General features: G+C 46.3%; 1 protein-coding gene across 1 annotated transcript in view; it reads right to left on the bottom strand.

Moving 5' to 3' along the window:
- Positions 1-15733, bottom strand: part of LOC144680358 (disintegrin and metalloproteinase domain-containing protein 12-like) — a 972827-nt gene that overhangs the window by 190896 nt on the left and 766198 nt on the right. The gene's annotated exons all lie outside the window — the stretch shown is intronic.

Genomic DNA, 15733 nt, shown 5'->3' with positions numbered 1-15733 from the left:
GACAGGGTTTGGGGAGTCAGGGGGTGAGTTACTCATCGCAGGATTCCTAGCCTCTTATCTGCTCTTGTAGCCACAGTATTGATATGGTTCATTCAGTTCAACTCCTGGCCAGTGAGGACCCCCAGGATGTTGATAGTTGGGGACTCAGCAAAAGTAATGCCATTGAACATCAAGGGACAATGGTTAGATTCTCTCTTGTTGGAGATGGTCATTGCCTGCCACTTGTGTGGTGTGAATGTTAGTTGTCACTTGTCAGCCCAAGTCTAGATATTGTCCAGGTCTTGCTGCATTTAGTCATGGACTGCTTCATTATCTAAGGAGTCACGAATGGTGTTGAACATTGTTCACTGATGATTGCACATCCCCACTTCTGACCTTATGATGGACCGAATGTAATTGACGAAGCAGCTGAAGATGGTTGGGCCGAGGACACTACCCTGAGGAACTCCTGCAGTGATGTCCTGGAGCTGAGATGATTGATCTCCAACAACCGCAACCATCTTCCTTTGTGCTGGGTCCAACCAGTGGGGAGTTTTCCCCCTGATTCCCATTAACTCCTGTTTTGCTAGGGCCCCTTGATGCCACACTCGGTGAAATGCTACCTTGATGTCAACGGCAGTCACTCTCACCTCACTTTGAGAGTTCAGCTCTTTTGTCCATGTTTGAACCAAGGGTGTAATGAGGTCAGAAGCTGAGTGACCCTGGCAGAACCCAAACTGGGTGTCAGTGAGCAGGTTATAGCTAAGCAAGTGCCACTTGATACTGTTGATGACTCCTTCCATTACTTTACTGATGATGGAGAGGAGACTGATGGGGCGGTAATTGGCCTAGTTGGATTTGCCCTGCTGTTTGTGTATATGACATCCCTGGGTAATTTTCCACATAGCCGGGTAGATGCCAGTGTTGTAGCTGTACTGGTTCAGCTTGGCTAGGTGCATGGCAAGTTCTGGAGCACAACTCTTCAGTACTATCGCCAGAATATTGTCAGGGACCAGCTGCCTGCGTCTTGTAGCGAGGGAACCAACATGAGGGAAAAAACATACTTGACCTCATACTCATCAACCTGCCTGCCGCAGCAGCAGTTTCGGGAGGAGTAACTCCACACAGTCCGACTGGAGACAAAGTCCCGTCTTCACCTTGTGTTGCAATGCTCTACCTCCATGCTAAATGAGATAGGTTTCGAACAGATCTAGCAGCTCAAGACTGGGCAACCAGAGGTGATGTGGGCTATCAGCAGCAGCAGAATTGTACTCAAATACAATCTGTAACCACATGGCCAGTCACAGGCCCCACTCTACCATTACCAGCAGGCCAGGGGGTCAGCACTGGTTCAATGAAGAGTGCAGGAGAGCATCCCATGAGCAGCCCCAGGCACACTTAAAAATGAGGTGTCAAGCTGGTGATGCTATAACACAGGACTACTTGTGTGCCAAACAGCGTAAGCAGCAAGTGATAGACAGAGCAAAGTGATTGCACAGCCAATGGATCAGATCTAAGCTCTGCAGTTTTGCCACATCCAATTATGAATGGTGGTGGATAATTAAACAACACACTGAAGGAGGAAGCTCCACAAATATCCCCAAACAATGATGGGGGAGCCCAGCACATCAGTGTAAAAGATAAGGCTGAAGCATTCGCTACAATCTTCAGCCAGAAGTGCCGAGCGGGTGGTCCACCTCGGCCTCCTCTGGATGTCCCCAGCATCACAGATGCCAGTCTTCAGCCAATTTGATTCACTCCACGTGATATCAAGAAATGGCTGAAGGCACTGGATACCTCAAAGGCTGTGGGACCTGACAATATTCCAGCAATAGTACTGAAGATTTGTGTTCCAGAACTTGTTGCAACCCCTAGCCAAGCTGTTCCAGTACAGCTACAACACTGGGATCTACAGTGGAAAATTGCCCAAGTATGTTCTGTCCATAAAAGGCAGGAGAAACCCAATCAATTATCACCCCATCAGTCTACTCTCAATCTTCAGCAAAGAGATGGAAGGTGTCATGAACAGTGATATCCAGCAGCACTTGCTCAGCAATAACCTGCGCACTGATGCTCAGTTTGGATTTACCCTGCAATTTGAGAGGAAAAAGCTGGAATCAGATGTAACGGTATTACAGTTGAATAAAGGCAACTACAGAGGCATGAGGGAGGAGCTGGCCAGAATTGACTGGGAGATGAGCCTAGCAGGAAAGACAGTGGAACAGCAATGGCAGGAGTTTCTGGGAGTAATTTGGGAGACACAGCAAAAATTCATCCCTAGGAAGAAGAAGCATACTAAAGGGAGGACGAGGCAACCATGGCTGACAAGGGAAGTCAGGGACAGCATAAAAGCTAAAAAGGAAGCATACACTGCGGCGAAGCTCAGTGGGAAACCAGGGGATTGGGAAGCCTACAAAGACCAACAGAGGACAACTAAAAAAGAAATAAGGAGGGAGAAGATAAAATATGAGGGCAAACTAGCCAGTAATATAAAAGAAGATTGCAAGAGTTTTTTTAGATAGATAAAGGGTAAGAGAAAGGCAAAAGTGGACATTGGGCTGCTGGAAAATGATGCTGGAGAAGTAGTAGTGGGGAACAAAGAAATGGCGAAGGAACTGAATAGGTACTTTGCGTCAGTCTTCACAGTGGAAGACACGAGTGACATCCCCAAAGCACAAGAGAGTCGGGGAGCAGAGGTGAGTATGGTGGCCATCACCAAGGAGAAGGTGCTAGGAAAACTGAAAGGTCTGAAGGTGGATAAATCACATGGACCAGATGGATTACACCCCAGAGTTCTGAAGGAGATAGCTGAAGAGATAGTCGAGGCGTTAGTGGCGATCTTTCAGGAATCACTGGAGTCAGGGAGGGTCCCAGAGGACTGGAAAATCGCTAATGTAACCCCCCTGTTTAAGAATGGAGTGAGGCAAAAGATGGTAAATTACAGGCCGATTAGCCTGACCTCAGTCGTTGTTAAGATTTTAGAGTCCATTATTAAGGATGAGATTTCAGAATACTTGGAAGTGCATGGTAAAATAGGGCAAAGTCAGCATGGTTTCATCAAGGGGAGGTCATGCCTGACAAATCTGTTAGAATTCTTTGAGGAGGTAATGAGTAGGTTAGACAAAGGAGAGCCAATGGATGTTATCTACTTGGACTTCCAGAAGGCCTTTGACAAGGTGCCGCACAGGAGGCTGCTCAGTAAGATAAGAGCCCATGGTGTTAGAGGCAAGGTACTAGCATGGATAGAAGATTGGCTGTCTGGCGGGAGGCAGAGAGTGGGATAAGGGGGTCCTTCTCAAGATGGCGGCCGGTGACTAGTGGAGTTCCGCAGGGATCAGCTTTGGGACCACAACCTTTCACTTTATACATTAATGATCTAGATGAAGGAACTGAGGGCATCCTGGCTAAGTTTGCAGATGATACAAAGGTAGGTGGAGGGACAGGTAGTATTGAGGAGGCGGGGAGGCTGCAGAAAGATTTGGACAGGTTAGGACAATGGGCAAAGAAGTGGCAGATAGAATACAATGTGGGGAAGTGTGAGGTCATGCACTTTGGTAGGAAGAATAGAGACATAGACTATTTTCTAAATGGGGAGAGAATTCAGAAATCTGGAGTGCAAAGGGCCTTGGGAGTCCTAGTCCAGGATTCTCTTTATAAGGCTCTGGTCAGACCACATTTAGAATATTGTGAGCAATTTTGGGCCCTGTATCTCAGGAAGGATGTGCTGGCCCTGGAGAGGGTCCAGAGGAGGTTCACGAGAACGATCCCAGGAATGAAAGGCTTAACATATGAGGAACGTTTGAGGACTCTGGGTCACTACTCGATGGATTTTTGAAGGATGAGGGGGGATCTGATTGAAATTTACAGAATACTGAAAGGCCTGGATAGAGTGGACGTGAGGAAGATGTTTCCATTAGTAGGAGGGACTAGGACCCGAGGGCATAGCCTCAGAGTAAAGGGAAGACCTTTTAGAACAGAGATGAGGAGAAACTTCTTTAGCCAGAGAGTGGTGAATCTATGGAATTCATTGCCACAGAAGGCTGTGGAGGCCAGGTCATTGAGTGTATTTAAGAGCGAGATAGATAGGTTCTTGATTGGTAAGGGGATCAAAGGTTACAGGGAGAAGGCGGGAGAATGGGATTGAGAAACTTATCAACCATGATTGAATGGCGGAGCAGATTCGATGGGCCGAATGGCCTAATTTTCTGCTCCTATGTCTTATGGTCTTATGATTCTGCCAGGGTCACTCATCATCTGACCTCATTACAGCCCTGGTTCAAATATGGATAGGAGAATTGAACCCCAGATTTCAGATGAGAGTTGGTGCCGTTGACATCAATGCAGCATGTAGCCAAATGTGGCACAATTTACAGTGAGAGAGTGAGAGAGAAACAGTGCGGTCATTTACAGTGAGAGAGTCTGAAAGAAACAGCGGGGCCATTTACGGCAAGAGAGTGTGAGAGAAACAGTGTGGTCATTTACAGTGAGAGAGCGTGAGAGAAACAGTGTGGTCATTTACAGTGAGAGAGTGTGAGAGAAACCGTGTGGTCGTTTACAGAGAGAGAGTGTGAGTGAAACAGCGTGGTCGCTTACAGCGAGAGAGTGAGAGTATCAGTATGGACATTTACAGAGAGAGAGTGTGAGTGAAACAGCGTGGTCGTTTACAGCGAGAGAGTGAGAGTATTAGTATGGACATTTACAGCGAGAGAGTGTGAGTGAAACAGCGTGGTCGTTTACAGCGAGAGAGTGAGAGTATCAGTATGGACATTTACAGAGAGAGTGTGTGGGAGAAACAGCGTGGTCGTTTACAGCGAGAGAGTGTGAGTGAAACAGCGTGGTCGTTTACAGCGAAAGAGTGTGAGTGAAACAGCGTGGTCGTTTACAGCGAGAGAGTGTGAGTGAAACAGCGTGGTCACTTACAGCGAGAGAGTGTGAGAGAAACAGTGTGGTCACTTGCAGCGCGAGTGTGTGAGTGAAACAGCATGGTCATTTACAGCAACAGAGTGGTAGAGAAACAGTGGGGTCAATAACAGCGAGAGAGTGAAGAGAAACTGTGGGTCCAATTAGAGTGAGAGAGTGTGAGTGAAACAGCGTGGTCATTTACAGCGAGAGAGTGTGAGAGAAACAGCGTGGGCGTTTACAGCGAGAGAGTGTGAGTGAAACAGTGTGGTCGTTTACAGCAAGAGTGTGTGAGTGAAACAGCATGGTCGTTTACAGTGAGAGAGTGTGAGTGAAACAGCGTGGTCGTTTACAGCGAGAGAGTGTGAGTGAAACAGCGTGGTCGTTTACAGCGAGAGAGTGTGAGTGAAACAGCGTGGTCGTTTACAGCAAGAGTGTGTGAGTGAAACAGCGTGGTCGTTTACAGCGAGAGAGTATGAGTGAAACACCGTGGTCGTTTACAGCGAGAGAGTGAGAGTATCAGTATGGACATTTACAGAGAGAGAGTGTGAGAGAAACAGCGTGGTCGTTTACAGCGAGAGAGTGAGAGTATCAGTATGGACATTTACAGAGAGAGAGTGTGAGTGAAACAGTGTGGTTGTTTACAGCGAGAGAGTGAGAGTATCAGCATGGACATTTACAGAGAGAGAGTGTGAGAGAAACAGCCGGGCCATTTAAGCAAGAAACTACGAGAGGACCAGCAGAGTCATTTACAGGGAGAGTGTGAGAGGGAAATAACGTGGTCATTTACAGGGAGAGAGTGAGAGGGAAATAACGTGGTCATTCACAGGGAGAGAGTGAGAGGGAAATAACGTGGTCATTTACAGGGAGAGAGTGAGAGGGAAATAACGTGGTCATTTACAGGGAGAGAGTGAGAGAGAAACAGCATGGTTAATTACATGGTGAGAGTGTGAGAAAAACAGCTGGGCCACATAAAGTAAGAGGGTGAGAGGAAACATCAGGTTCATTTACAGCGGGAGAGAGTGAGAGCAACAGCAGGAACATTTGCAGCGAGAGAGTGTAAACGAAACAACGTGGTCATTTACAGCAAGAGAGTTTGAGAGAAACGGCAGGGACATCTGCAGGGTGAGAGTGTGAAAGAATCAGCGGAGCCATTTGCAGGGTGAGAGCATGAGAGAAACAGCGTGGTCACTTACAGTGAGAGAGTGTGAGAGAAACAGCGTGGTCACTTACAGTGAGAGAGTGTGAGAGAAACAGCGTGGTCACTTACAGTGAGAGAGTGTGAGAGAAACAGCATGGTCACTTACAGGGATAGTGTGTGAGAGAAACAGCGGGACCTGTAAAAGTAAGAGAGTGTGAGAAGAATAACGTGGTCATTTACAGTGAGAGAGTGAGAGAGAAACAGTGGGGCCATTTACAGTGATGGAGTCTGAGAGAAACACTGGTGACCTTTACAAAGAGAGGGTGTGAGAGAAACAGCGTGGCTATTTACAGGGAAAGGGTGTGAGAGAAACAGCGGGGCCATTTACAGTGAGAGAGTGAGAGAGAAACAGCGGGGCCATTTACAGTGAGAGAGTGAGAGAGAAACAGCGGGGCCATTTACAGGTAGAGGGTGTGAGAGAAACAGCCGGGCCATTGAAAATGATTGCGTGTGAGAGAAACAGTGGGGCTATTTACAGGGAGAGAATGTGAGAGAATCAGCTGGGCCATTTAAGTGAGAGAGTGTGAGAGAAACAGTAGTGTAACTTATGTCAAGACAGTGTGAGAGAAACAGTGGGTCCATTTACAGGGAGAGAGTGTGAGAGAAATAGCATGGTCATTTACCATAAGTGAGTGTGAGGGAAGCAGTGTGGTCATTTGCAGCGAGAGAGTGTGAGAGAAACAGTGTGGTCATTTACAGGGAGAGAGTGTGAGAGAAACAGTGTGGTCATTTACAGGGAGAGAGTGTGAGAGAAACAGTGTGGTCATTTACAGGGAGAGAGTGTGAGAGAAACAGTGGAGCCATTTAAAGTGAGAGAGTGTGAGACAACCAGTGTGGTCATTTACAGTGAGTGAGTGAGAGAGAAACAGTGTTGTCATTTACAGGGAGAGACTGTGAGGGAAACAGCAGGACCATTTAAGATGAGAGAGTGTGAGAGAAACAGTGGGGGCATTTACAGTGAGAGACTGAGAGAGAAATAGCATGATCATTTACAGGGAGAGAGTGTGAGAGAAACAGCGTGGTCATTTACAGGGAGAGAGTGTGAGAGAAACAGCGTGGTCATTTACAGGGAGAGAGTGTGAGAGAAACAGCGTGGTCATTTACAGGGAGAGAGTGTGAGAGAAACAGCGTGGTCATTTACAGGGATAGAGTGTGAGAGCAGCAGCATGGTCATTTACAGGGATAGAGTGTGAGAGAAACAGCATGGTCATTTACAGGGATAGAGTGTGAGAGAAACAGCATGGTCATTTACAGGGATAGAGTGTGAGAGAAACAGCGTGGTCATTTACAGGGAGAGAGTGTGAGAGAAACAGCGTGGTCATTTACAGGGATAGAGTGTGAGAGCAGCAGCATGGTCATTTACAGGGATAGAGTGTGAGAGAAACAGCATGGTCATTTACAGGGATAGAGTGTGAGAGAAACAGCATGGTCATTTACAGGGATAGAGTGTGAGAGCAGCAGCATGGTCATTTACAGGGATAGAGTGTGAGAGAAACAGCATGGTCATTTACAGGGATAGAGTGTGAGAGCAGGAGCATGGTCATTTACAGGGATAGAGTGTGAGAGAAACAGCATGGTCATTTACAGGGATAGAGTGTGAGAGAAACAGCATGGTCATTTACAGGGATAGAGTGTGAGAGAAACAGCATGGTCATTTACAGGGATAGAGTGTGAGAGAAGCAGCATGGTCATTTACAGGGATAGAGTGTGAGAGCAGCAGCATGGTAATTTACAGGGATAGAGTGTGAGAGAAACAGTGTGGTCATTTACAGGGAGAGAGTGTGAGAGAAACAGTGGAGCCATTTAAAGTGAGAGAGTGTGAGACAACCAGTGTGGTCATTTACAGTGAGTGAGTGAGAGAGAAACAGTGTTGTCATTTACAGGGAGAGACTGTGAGGGAAACAGCAGGGCCATTTAAGATGAGAGAGTGTGAGAGAAACAGTGGGGGCATTTACAGTGAGAGACTGAGAGAGAAATAGCATGATCATTTACAGGGAGAGAGTGTGAGAGAAACAGCGTGGTCATTTACAGGGAGAGAGTGTGAGAGAAACAGCGTGGTCATTTACAGGGATAGAGTGTGAGAGCAGCAGCATGGTCATTTACAGGGATAGAGTGTGAGAGAAACAGCGTGGTCATTTACAGGGATAGAGTGTGAGAGAAACAGCATGGTCATTTACAGGGATAGAGTGTGAGAGAAACAGCATGGTCATTTACAGGGATAGAGTGTGAGAGAAACAGCATGGTCATTTACAGGGATAGAGTGTGAGAGCAGCAGCATGGTCATTTACACGGATAGAGTGTGAGAGAAACAGCATGGTCATTTACAGGGATAGAGTGTGAGAGAAACAGCATGGTCATTTACAGGGATAGAGTGTGAGAGAAACAGCATGGTCATTTACAGGGATAGAGTGTGAGAGAAGCAGCATGGTCATTTACAGGGATAGAGTGTGAGAGCAGCAGCATGGTCATTTACAGGGATGGAGTGTGAGAGAAACAGCGTGGTCATTTACAGGGATAGAGTGTGAGAGAAGCAGCATGGTCATTTACAGGGATAGAGTGTGAGAGAAACAGCATGGTCATTTACAGGGATAGAGTGTGAGAGAAACAGCATGGTCATTTACAGGGATAGAGTGTGAGAGAAACAGCATGGTCATTTACAGGGATAGAGTGTGAGAGAAACAGCATGGTCATTTACAGGGATAGAGTGTGAGAGAAGCAGCATGGTCATTTACAGGGATAGAGTGTGAGAGAAACAGCATGGTCATTTACAGGGATAGAGTGTGAGAGAAACAGCATGGTCATTTACAGGGATAGAGTGTGAGAGAAACAGCATGGTCATTTACAGGGATAGAGTGTGAGAGAAGCAGCATGGTCATTTACAGGGATAGAGTGTGAGAGCAGCAGCATGGTAATTTACAGGGATAGAGTGTGAGAGAAACAGCGTGGTCATTTACAGGGATAGAGTGTGAGAGAAACAGCGTGGTCATTTACAGGGAGAGAGTGTGAGAGAAACAGCGTAGTCATTTACAGGGAGAGAGCGTGAGAGAAACAGCATGGTCATTTACAGGAAGGAAGTGAGAGAAACAGCAGGGCCATCTATAGGGTGAGAGTGTAAGAGAAATTGCATGGTCATTTACAGGGAGAGAGTTTGAGTCAAACACCGGTGCCCTTTACAGTGAGAAAGTGTGAGAGAAACATCAGGGACATTTAGGATGAGAGAGTTTGAGTAAAACAGCGGAGCCAATAACAGCAAGTGAGCGAAGAGAAATTGCGGGGCCATTTACAGCGAGGGAGTGTAAGAGAAACAGTATGGTCATTTACAGCAAGAGAACATGGGAGAAACAGCGGGGCTATTAAGAGAGAGAGAGTGTGAGAGAAACAGTGTGGCCATTTACAGTGTGAGAGAAACAGTGGGCCATTTACAGTGAGGCAATGTGAGAGAAACAGTGGGGGCATTTACAGTGAGAGAGTGTGAGAGAAACAGCGTGGTCATTTACAGCGAGGCAGTGTGAGAGTAACAGTGTGGTAATTTATAGTGAGAGAGTGTGAGAGAAACAGCGTGGTCATTTACAGCGAGGCAGTGTGAGAGTAACAGTGTGGTAATTTACAGTGAGAGAGTGTGAGAGAAACAGTGCCATTTACAGCGAGGGAGTGTAAGAGAACAGCTTAGTCATTTACAATGAGAGAGTGTGAGAGAAACAGCGGGGCCATTTACAGTGAGAGAGTGCGAGAGAAACACCAGTGCCATTTACAGCAAGAGAGATTAAGGGAAACAGCGTGGTCATTTACAGCAAGAGAGAGTGTGGGAGAAACAGTGGAGCCATTTGAAGTGAGAGAGTGTGAGACAACCAGTGTGGTCATTTACAGTGAGTGAGTGAGAGATAAACAGTGTTGTCATTTACAGGGAGAGACTGTGAGGGAAACAGCAGGACAATTTAAGATGAGAGAGCGTGAGAGAAACCGTGGGGGCATTTAAAGCAAGAGAGTGTGAGAGAAACAGTGGGGGCATTTACAGCAAGAGAGTGTGAGAGAAACAGTGGAGGCATTTACAGCAAGAGACTGAAAGAGAAATAGCATGATCATTTACAGGGAGAGAGTGAGAGAGAAACAGCCGGGCCATTTACAGTGAGAGAGTGTGAGAGAAACAGTGTGGTCATTTACAGTGAGAGAGTGTGAGAGAAACAGCCGGGCCATTTACAGTGAGAGTGTGAGAGAAACAGCCGGGCCATTTACAGTGAGAGAGTGTGAGAGAAACAGTGTGGTCATTTACAGGGAGAGAGTGAGAGAGAAACAGCGTGGTCATTTACAGGGAGAGAGTGAGAGAGAAACAGCGTGGTCATTTACAGTGAGAGAGTGAGAGAGAAACAGCGTGGTCATTTACAGTGAGAGAGTGAGAGAGAAACAGTGTGGTCATTTACAGTGAGAGAGTGTGAGAGAAACAGTGTGGTCATTTACAGTGAGAGAGTGTGAGAGAAACAGTGTGGTCATTTACAGTGAGAGAGTGTGAGAGAAACAGCGTGGTCATTTACAGCAAGAGAGAGTGTGGGAGAAACAGTGGAGCCATTTGAAGTGAGAGAGTGTGAGACAACCAGTGTGGTCATTTACAGTGAGTGAGTGAGAGATAAACAGTGTTGTCATTTACAGGGAGAGACTGTGAGGGAAACAGCAGGACAATTTAAGATGAGAGAGCGTGAGAGAAACCGTGGGGGCATTTAAAGCAAGAGAGTGTGAGAGAAACAGTGGGGGCATTTACAGCAAGAGAGTGTGAGAGAAACAGTGGAGGCATTTACAGCAAGAGACTGAAAGAGAAATAGCATGATCATTTACAGGGAGAGAGTGAGAGAGAAACAGCCGGGCCATTTACAGTGAGAGAGTGTGAGAGAAACAGTGTGGTCATTTACAGTGAGAGAGTGTGAGAGAAACAGCCGGGCCATTTACAGTGAGAGTGTGAGAGAAACAGCCGGGCCATTTACAGTGAGAGAGTGTGAGAGAAACAGTGTGGTCATTTACAGGGAGAGAGTGAGAGAGAAACAGCGTGGTCATTTACAGGGAGAGAGTGAGAGAGAAACAGCGTGGTCATTTACAGTGAGAGAGTGAGAGAGAAACAGCGTGGTCATTTACAGTGAGAGAGTGAGAGAGAAACAGTGTGGTCATTTACAGTGAGAGAGTGTGAGAGAAACAGTGTGGTCATTTACAGTGAGAGAGTGTGAGAGAAACAGTGTGGTCATTTACAGTGAGAGAGTGTGAGAGAAACAGCGTGGTCATTTACATGAGAGAGTGTGAGAGAAACAGCGTGGTCATTTACAGTGAGAGAGTGTGAGAGAGACAGTAGGGCCATTTACAATGAGAGAGTTTAAGAAAAACAGCATGGTCATTTACAGTGAGAGAGTGTGAGAGAGACAGTGTGGTCATTTACAGTGAGAGAGTGTGAGAGAAACAGTGTGGTCATTTACAGTGAGAGAGTGAGAGAGAAACAGTGTGGTCATTTACAGTGAGAGAGTGTGAGAGAAACAGTGTGGTCATTTACAGTGAGAGAGTGTGAGAGAAACGGTGTGGTCATTTACAGTGAGAGAGTGTGAGAGAAACAGTGTGGTCATTTACAGTGAGAGAGTGTAAGAGAAACAGTGTGGTCATTTACATGAGAGAGTGTGAGAGAAACAGCGTGGTCATTTACATGAGAGAGTGTGAGAGAAACAGCGTGGTCATTTACAGGGAGAGAGTGTGAGAGAAACAGTGTGGTCATTTACAGTGAGAGAGTGAGACAGAAACAGTGTGGCCATTAACAGTGAGAGAGTGTGAGAGAAACAGTGTGGTCTTTTACATGAGAGAGTGTGAGAGAAACAGCATGGTCATTTACAGTGAGAGAGTGTGAGAGAGACAGTGTGGTCTTTTACATGAGAGAGTGTGAGAGAAACAGCATGGTCATTTACAGTGAGAGAGTGTGAGAGAGACAGTGTGGTCATTTACAGTGAGAGAGTGTGAGAGAAACAGTGTGGTCATTTACAATGAGAGAGTATGAGAGAGACAGCGTGGCCATTAACAGTGAAAGCGTGTGAGAGAAACACCACTGCCATTTACAGCAAGAGAGTGTGAAAGAAACAGCAGGGCCATTTACAGCGAGAGTTTAAGGGAAACAGTGTGGTCATTTACAGCAAGAGGGAGTGTGGGAGAAGCAGTGAAGCCATTTACAGCGAGAGAGTGAGAGAAACAGCCGGGCCATTTACAGGGAGAGACTGTGAGGGAAACAGCAGGGCCATTTACAGGGAGAGACTGTGAGGGAAACAGCAGGGCCATTTAAGATGAGAGAGCATGAGAGAAACAGTGGTGCAATTTACATCAAGAGACTGTGAGAGAAACAGTGGGGGCATTTACAGCAAGAGACTGAAAGAGAAACAGTGGGGGCATTTATAGCAAGAGAGTGAGAGAAAAACAGTGGGGGCATTTATAGCAAGAGAGTGAGAGAGAAACAGTGGGGGCATTTATAGCAAGAGAGTGAGAGAAAAACAGTGGGGGCATTTATAGCAAGAGAGTGAGAGAGAAACAGTGGGGGCATTTATAGCAAGAGAGTGAGAGAGAAATAGCATGATCATTTACAGGGAGCTAGTCTAAAAGAAAGAGTAGGACCATTTACAGCGAGAGTGTGAGAGAAACACTTGTGCCCTTTACAGCGGGACTGTGTGAGAGAAACAGCGTGGTCATTTACAGCGAGACTGTGTGAGAGAAACAGCATGATCATTTACAGCAAGGGAGTGGCAGAGAAACACTGGGGCCAATAACAGTGAGAGTGTGAAGAGAAATTGTGGGGCCATTTACAGCGAGAGAGCACAAGTGAAACAGCGTGGTCATTTACAGCGAGAGAGTGTGGGGAAAAGCAGCTTGTTAATTTACAGCAAGACATAGATGACTATGTGGGGATTAGGATTAGTAAATTTGCGGATGACACAAAGATTGGCTGGGTGGTTAACAGTGAGGTTGAGTGTCTTGGGCTACAGGAATATATAGACGGGATGGTCAAATGGGCAGATAAGTGGCAGATGGAATTTAACCCTGAAAAGTGTGAGGTGATACACTTTGGAAAGAGTAATTTGACAAGGAAGTATTCAATGAACGGCATGGCACGAGGAAGTTCTGAGGAACAAAGGGACCTTGGCATGTGTGTCCATAGATCTCTGAAGGTGGAGGGGCATGTTAGTGGGGTGGTGAAAAAGGCATATGGGACACTTGCCTTTATCAATCGAGGCATAGATTACAAAAGTAGGGCGGTCATGTGGTGTTGTATAGAACCTTGGTGAGGCCACAGCTGGAGTACTGTGTGCAGTTCTGGTCACCACATTATAGGAAGGATGTGATTGCACTGGAGGGGGTGCAGAGGAGATTCACCAGGATGTTGCCTGGTATGAAACATTTAAGTTATGAAGAGAGGTTGGATAGACTTGGGTTGTTTTTGTTGGAGCAGTGAAGACTGAGGGGCGACCTGATCGAGGTGTACAAGATTATGAGGGGCATGGACAGGGTGGATAGGGAGCAGCTGTTCCCCTTAGTTGAAGGGTCAGTCACAAGGGGGCTTAAGTTCAAGGTGAGGGGTAGGAGGTTTAGTGGAAATGTGAGGAAAAGCTTTTTTACCCAGAGGGTGGTGACGGTCTGGAATGAACTGCCTGGGAGGGTGGTGGAGGCGGGTTGCCTCACATCCTTTAAAAAGTATCTGGATGAGCACTTGGCACATCATAACATTCAAGGCTATGGGCCAAGTGCTGGTAAATGGGATTAGGTAGGTAGGTCAGGTGTTTCTCACGTGTCAGTGCGACTCGATGGGCCGAAGGGCCTCTTCTGCACTGTGATTCTGTGAAGAGAGTGTGAGAGAAACGGCTGGGCCACTTACAGTGAGAGAATGTGAGAGTAACAGCATAGATATTTATAGCAACTTTCGACAAAGTCCCACATAAGAGATTAGCGTGTAAAATTAAAGCACATGGGATTGGGGGTAGTGTATTGAGATGGATAGAAAACTGGTTGGCAGACAGGAAACAAACAGTAGGAATAAATGGGTCTTTTTCCGAATGCCAGACAGTGACTATTGGGATATTGCAGGGATCGGTGCTGGGACCCCAACTATTCACAATATATATTAATAATTTAAATGAGGGAACTAAATGTAATATCTTCAAATTTGCAGATGACATAAAGCTGATCGGGAGGGTGAGCTGTGAGGAGGATGTAGAGATGCTGGAGTGTGATTTGTACAAGCTGAGTGAGTGGGCAAATGCATGGTAGATGCAGTATAGTGTGAATAAATGTGAGGTTATCCATTTTGGTAGCAAAAACAGGAAGGCAGATTATTATCTGAATGGGTAAAAATTGAGAGAGGGGAATGTGCAACGAGACCTGGGTGTCCTTGTACACCAGTCGCTGAAGGTAAGCATGCAGGTGCAGTAGGCGGTAAAGAAGGCAAATGGTATGTTGGCCTTCATAGCCAGAGGATTCGTGTACAGGAACAGGGATGTCTTGCTGCAATTATACAGGGCCTTGGTGAGACCACACTTGGAATATTGTGTGCAGTTTTGGTCTCCATATCTGAGGAAAGATGTTCTTACTATAGAGGGAGTGCTGCGAAGGTTTACTAGACTGATTCCTGGGATGGCGGTACTGACATATGAGGAGAGATGGAGTCAGTTAGGATTATACTCGCTGGAGTTCAGAAGAATGAGGGGGGATCTCATAGAAACCTATAAAATTCTATCAGGACTAGACAGGGTAGATGCAGGAAGGATGTTCCCGATGGTGGGGGAGTCCAGAACCAGGGGTGATAGTCTAAGGATATGGGGTAGACCATTTAGGACTGAGATGAGGAGAAATTTCTTCACCCAGAGAGTGGTGAGCCTGTGGAATTCGCTACCACAGAAAGTAGTTGAGACCAAAACATTGTATGCTTTCAAGAAGGAGTTAGATATAGCTCTTGGGGCGAAAGGGATCAAGGAAAAGGGGAGAAAACGGGAACAGGCTATTGAGTTGGATGATCAGCCTTGATCATAATGAATGGCGGAGCAGGTTCGAAGGGCTGAATGGCCTCCTTCTGTTCCTAGTTTCGATGTTTCTATGAAGGCAGAGAGCTTCCTCAGGGAGCTGAAGAGTTCAAAACAATGAAATAAAGATTTTAAATAGATAAATGAAATAAAGATTTCATTTAATGACAGAAACCTTGGATGAGGTTTCATCAAACATGCAAAGTCCGCCTGGTAGATTCGCCCACCCACCAACCAGAAGGTTGGACAGACCACGAAAAATCGGGGACAATTGGAACTTTAACGCCTTTAATTGTCTTTTCAATTGTTGGCGGGTGCACTTCCGACACACAGGCACGCCCACTGACTGAAATATCGCCCAAGTGTGGAATGACGGCGGACACTCGCCTGACATTATCTCGTGCAATTTCGCATCCGATCGGGTTGGGCGTGCACCCGCACTCCAACTTAAATACTCTGCCCCAAGAATGTCACTTTAGATCAATTTAAGGAGAATTGGATGCTTACCGTCAGCTGTGAAAAGAAACTCTCACCCTAAATGTGAGCTGGAATCCAAGCCCATATATGAAGACGAGTGTTTAAGCTCTGATATCATCCAGTCCCTCAAAATCCAGAATCACAGAATGGTTACAGT

The sequence above is a fragment of the Cetorhinus maximus genome, chromosome 1 (genome assembly GCF_964194155.1).
Source record: "Cetorhinus maximus chromosome 1, sCetMax3.hap1.1, whole genome shotgun sequence".
Classification (NCBI taxonomy): domain Eukaryota; kingdom Metazoa; phylum Chordata; class Chondrichthyes; order Lamniformes; family Cetorhinidae; genus Cetorhinus; species Cetorhinus maximus.
Note: the sequence above shows the minus strand (reverse complement) of the source record. Positions and strands in the feature narration are given on the sequence as shown.